We start from the raw sequence: 6,397 nt of genomic DNA, 5'->3' as shown, positions 1-6,397 counted from the left end.
GGATTCAAGAACATAGAGCCCCCTGTGCAAGCTAGCTATACCAATCATTGCCTTGGAATGATTCTGCATAATATGGCAAGTATTAGCACTGATCTAAACAAAACAATGATTACAATCTACAAGTTTTGCTATGGAAATAAGGTTCACATTAAAGCTAGGAACATAGAGAACCTTGTGAAGGGTGAGAGAGGGTGAAATGGCAACTGTGCCAGAAATGGAAGTTGTGATCTGTGATCCATCAGGGAGAGTAACATGTATGGGAATTATGCTCTTATGTGTAATAAACGATGACAAATCAAAAGAAAAATGGTCAGTGGCACCAGTATCAAAGATCTATAAAAGAGGATTCTTACCATTGACATTGTTGGAATGAGAAGTCATGACAAAGGGAGAGGTGCTGACAGAATTGACAACAGGGTTGGACTTGGATTGTTGAAGCAAAGCTAAGATGTTGTCATACTGCTCTTTAGTAAAACCAAATGATGGTGTGGTTGAACCTTGAGGAGATGCACTAGACGTACTGTCAGTATTTGCTGCAGCTGCAGAAATCCCTTGAGATTTCGCTTTGTTTCGAAATCCTAGAGGGTATCCATGCTTAATGAAGCATGTCTCAACAGTGTGATTGTTGCACCCATAGTGAGTACAAACACGGTTGTTGCTTCTCTGAGCATTGGAATTCTGATTTCTGGGACGAGAAGAGTTTGTGCCTTGTTTAGAGGCATAATTGCCTTCATGTGCCTGAACCTGCAATGCAGAAGCATCTTCAGCAGAACCTGCAGGAGCAACAACACTAGATGCTACACTATCCATTTCACGTTCTTGTTGAATTACAAGAGAAAAAGCTTTGTTGATGTCAGGTAATGGATTCATCATCATGATCTGAGATTTAGACTGAGAAAATTTTTCAGATAATCCTTTAAGAAAACGTATAACGTAATCTTGTTCCTTATACATCTTAACAGAAGCTATAGCACCACACAAGCAAGGGATTGCGCAAGAGCAAAAAGGAATTGGCAGGTAATTCTCAAGTTCATCCCACATTACTTTCAGGTGAGTGAAATAGTTAGAGACATCGAGAGTACCTTGCCGGAACTTGTATAGATCTTCTTGAATGTCAGAGATACGGAAGATGTCGCCGTGAGAAAACCGTATCTGCAAGTTGTTCCAAACGCTAGCGGCATTGTCAATCCATAGAATCGATTTCGCAATTGACTTCGAGATTGAACGCTGAATCCACGCAAGAACCATGGTATTACAACGAATCCATGACGCATATAGAGAATCAGATACGGGTGGCTTGGCTAGGGTTCCGTCGATGAACTTCTCCTTGTTCTTGGAGATCAGCGCGATGTGCATAGAACGCGCCCAAGTGTGATAGTTCTTGTCCGTGAGAGGAGGCGTAACGAGAACAAGAGCGGGATTCTCGTTAGGATGAAGATAATACGGATTTGCAGAATTGGTTGTGAAATCGGCATAGCTCTGGTTTGCCATTGAAGAATCAAAGAAAACAAGAAAGAAAAGGTGCGATCGGAGAAGAAGAAGAAAAACGAGAATAGAGAAGACGATCGCAGCAAAAGGAAACAGTGGCTACCAGAGCTTCTAAAGCTCTGATACCATGTCAACAATGGTGGAAATCGTGTAACGGAATAACAGAAAAACTGTTAAGGGATGAAGAAGAAGCATTGTAAAGAAACTTTTCTTGTGTATCATTGATGAAAAAAAGGAAAAGATTACAAGATAAGAGTTTATATACAAACACTAAGAGGCCCAATAAGAAGTAGCCAACTGTACAATATATTATCCTATAGTAAAAAGAATAAAAGAATAATATAAGCTATTCTAATATCAATCAAGTTCAGCTTCACCATCACCATTGATAGGTTAGAGAAAGCAGTGTAAAAAGTGGAACTTCACTTTTGTTTTTAAAGTTAAGCTCCACTTTCAAGCTCATATCATGCACACCAATACCAATAAATTAATTCCGAGAAATAGAGGGATACTCTCTACAATGCATTTATTATTTTTAATTTGGATAGGTGGTATAGGATGGAATCAAATGTAATTGATTGGTAGCTAATATGATTCTATTGTTTGGATTTGTAAATAATGGATGAAATGGAATGTAATGAAATAATGATGAAATTCTTTCCATCCAATTCTCTATTTTTTGTTCCATCAAATTTGGGGAATATGAGAATAAATGAGATATTTTTAATAAAATAATCAAACAATAAAGTGAGATCTATATTTCATTCTGTTCCGCTATGCTATATCAATCCAAACATAATCTAAATCTAAAAATGCGGAGGAAAAGAAGATTTTGCTATAGACAAATAAACCCACTTAAAAACATTCAATTATAAAATTATATATAATATATATATTAAATATTCTAAGTGTTAGATAGTCTAGTGCAAGGTTAGATAGTCTAGTGTTAGACTTGTTAAGTCAGTTATTAAACACATACTATGACATAAAAGTTTAGATTAACTTAGAGTTTTACTATCCATTTGATTTTCATCGGAGAAGATGAATAGTAAAATTGATATTCAAACTTTAGATAATAGGGAGCAACACAAACAGTCACTCTTCAAATGAAGGGAAGATGAATGACACAATTGAGGGGTTTTTCTAATGAATTTTAAGAACCTTGGGATCTAGCCTCTAAATAAAATCAAGTAATTAGATTTTTCTAATCTAAAATGCCAAATTATGAATAAAATAGAAGGTGACATGAAAAAAAATTATACTTATTCAAATTGATAAATAGATTTTTTTTTAATATTTTCTAATTTATATCACTTTTATGATAATATGACTTTTAAGAACTAGACTAATATTTTAAAGATATTTCTTACACATTAAGCCAACATTCAAAAATAAAAGTAATGCTTTCTCTAATAAAAAAAGAAAAAGAAACACTAAAATTAATTACACTTTTTTCACCAAATCGGTCTCATTTTGCTACAATAGATATAGTTCTAAGCAGCATAACAAATGGCATAAGAGTTGCACTCTTTTCTCTAATATTCATATCTTGTAAAATCGATAGAATCACTAAAAGTATTTCAAAAGAATTAGTTGGAGTTTAATCACACTAAGATATTTGATGTGTGAGGACAAAAAACAATGACAATCATAATAAATGATCTTCAGTAAAAATAACTATCTATGCATTAAGACATCAATTTAACTTGGCAGAAGAAGATGAAGTAAAAACAATAAACACAATAATTTGTTTACTCAATTCGATCAAATAATATACTTTGTGGGAGAGAGAAACTCTTCGATTCACTATACTTTCAAGAGTTGTTACAAAAAATTACAAATGAGTTACAAGAAAATAGTTACTAAAGTTTCCAAGAACAACCCCTATTTTCTATCCAAATATTTCTCAATCTCTCTAACTCTGTATATATGAATCACACAAGCCCACAATATTTAGAAGTGTATCTCAATTCTCTTAGATATCCTCAATGATTTTTCAAATTCCAAGAACACAATTTTAGGAATTTACCCTAATTTCTCTAAGATTACCACCAGGATTCCCTAAACCCTTCTCTATATCTTCTACTTTAAAGTTTTGAAGGTTTTAATGGCAAGAATGCAAGAGATGCATATTAATAACCGCTGAAACATAATAAATCCACAACAAACCCCAAACATAACTCCTAAACGAACGAAACCACGAACTAAAAAAAGAAGCCCAATACACGTGAATCGAGAAAACAAACCCAAGTTCTAACAAACCGAATCACCGGTCGAAAACTATCCCACTATCGCGTCGATACCACTAACTTTGTCGTCAACCTCCCATTGCGTTGGCTCCGCGATGATGCTCACTATGCCATATGTCGTTTTCGTCAACTTTTAAGCTAATTTTTGGTTTCTGCAATCTCGAAATATATTTTCTCTCTCTTTATCGCTTGTTTTAAGGAAGATTTCATCAATATCCATCTTAACTTCAAATTTTGGTGATGTCAATTTATCCATCAATCACATTCTTGATCTCTACCAATACAACATATATTGAACAATTTTTATCAAGTTCAAGACTCGCTTGAACCTTGATCTTGCCACTTGCATCCATTTGCTATGAACCACTTTCTTCTTCTTTAGTAGTCTAATAAGCCCACATGTATGGTTATTCAAACACATTTGACTCCACCTGCTTTCAAATGCCTCCCTGAAGTTCCTTGTTTATGAGTTTTACACTTCTATCCACATTCAAAGCATAACATCCAAGATCTACATAATTGTCCCTTTGAGATGATGCAATTTCCCACCTTACCTTATCACGAGTCAAATAATTGGAGGTATTTGTAATCACTCTCTCACTACTACTAGTATTTATAGTATGAACCTCCACTTCAAACTGAGTCTTCTTCATCATAATATCTAAAAGCTTCACTCACAGGTCTTTACTCTTCTTCCTGTGACATGACTCACTGAAAGTAATACATATGTGATTGATGAAATTCAATCCTTTAGGTTCCACTCCTAATAGCTTATAACTCTTCATACCTCTTGAAAATCCATTGAAAACAAAATCTATAACTTTACCATCAAGCCGAATTGGCTTTATTTGATAAATAAGCAAAGTTTTAACGACCTTCAAAGTAGAGTAGGTTACAACCTTCCTACTCAAAACCTCCATAAGTATCTGAAAGTTTATTTCTGCAAATGAAAATTTATCAACCAGATGAGTTACTTTGGCACCAGTCTTATCCCAGAAACTCAATGACAACTCAGTGTCACATGCATTGTTATCAATTATCTTCTACAAAACTCATTAAAATGATCTAAAAATCCTTCAGACGTCGATCATGCATTGACTTAAAATCCCACAACTTGTTGTTGTCATAAAAGTCTTCACTAACAGATAACGAATCAACAAAAACATTAAAACCTTCTAAAATATATAAACCACATATTTTAGACCATTTTTCTATGACCACTTTACCATATAAATCTTCAACACCTCATGTTCAATTCTAGTGCAATAAACTATATCATCAAACATGCTTATGGAAAACAAATTTCGCATGAGATTTGAAAGATACCTCACGTTGTAAAGACGAAAATAACTATCATCAAACATTTTAAGTTTAACAATACTAATACCATGAACCTTACAAGCTTTATTGTTACGGAGGAGAAAAAAATCCACCTTGCTCCAACTTCATAGTCCAGTGTATTATTTTCTTGGACACATGTGATAAGAGCAACCCGAGTCAATAATCCAACCATCTCTAGTCTCCAAGGTTGACACCACTAATACACTAACACTCTCATAACTATCCTTATAGGAGACAACTGTAATCTGGACAAAATATTCATTGTCCCCCCTCTCAAGAAAATACCTTTTGAAGTAACCTGGTTTTTGCCAAATAAAACAGTTTAACCTTGAATTGTTAAACCTATTTATTTGGACATCCTTGTACGATGACTTCCTCCTCTTCAGGCACTCAAGCCTTCATAAAAAATATTTAAATATTTCATCTTTTCAAAATTCTTTGGATCTCACATCTGTTTGAACTTCATGCAAAGTAATAATACAATCCTCAGCATAAATAATGATATCCTTAATGTGCTCAAAGGATCTGGGTAATGAGTTCAACAAGAGAAAAGTCTTGTTTTCATCATCAATCTTCACTTCAATATTATTAAGATCATCAATAATCTTGTGAAATTTTATAAACTGCCCCATTATGATTTATTCTCTACCATTCTGAATGAGTAGAGTTTTTGTTTTAGACATAACCTGTGACTTTCCTTAGAAGTCTATCTTCGAGACACAAGATAATGACACTTTTTGTCTTACCCACCATATCCATTTCTCTATTTCTATTAGGTGCGTGGGCATCGATGACTCACCATTCAATGTTTCAATATGTTTCTCTTGAGTTATAATTGCTTGCATATTCACTTTCACAATAAAAAAAAATTGTCTCTGAAAAACCTATCGATTTGCCATTTAGAACTCATGGTGCTCACTTGTAAAAAAAAATCTTTTGCCCCACAGTGGACGCCACTTGTTTTAAAATTGATAGGACAATTAAAAACACTTTAGAAGAATCATTCAGAGTTCAATCACACTAAGAAATTTGATGTATAGGGACAAAGAACAAAGACAACCAAAATATATTGCCTTCAACAAAAATAACTCTTTATGTAACTAGACATCAATTTAACTTAGCAGAACAAGATAAAGTAAAGATAATAAGTTGAATAATTTGTTTATCTAGTTTGATCGAACGTCTACTCTGTGGGAGGGAGTGATCCTCTGATTCACTATATTTTCAAAAGTTGTTAAAAAGATTACAAATGAGTTACAAGAAAATAATCACCAAAGTTTCCAAGAACAAACCCTACTTTCTACCCGAACATTTATATA

Source organism: Lathyrus oleraceus, chromosome 5, assembly GCF_024323335.1.
Source record: "Lathyrus oleraceus cultivar Zhongwan6 chromosome 5, CAAS_Psat_ZW6_1.0, whole genome shotgun sequence".
Lineage (NCBI taxonomy): Eukaryota > Viridiplantae > Streptophyta > Magnoliopsida > Fabales > Fabaceae > Lathyrus > Lathyrus oleraceus.
This window is presented reverse-complemented; position numbering follows the sequence as displayed.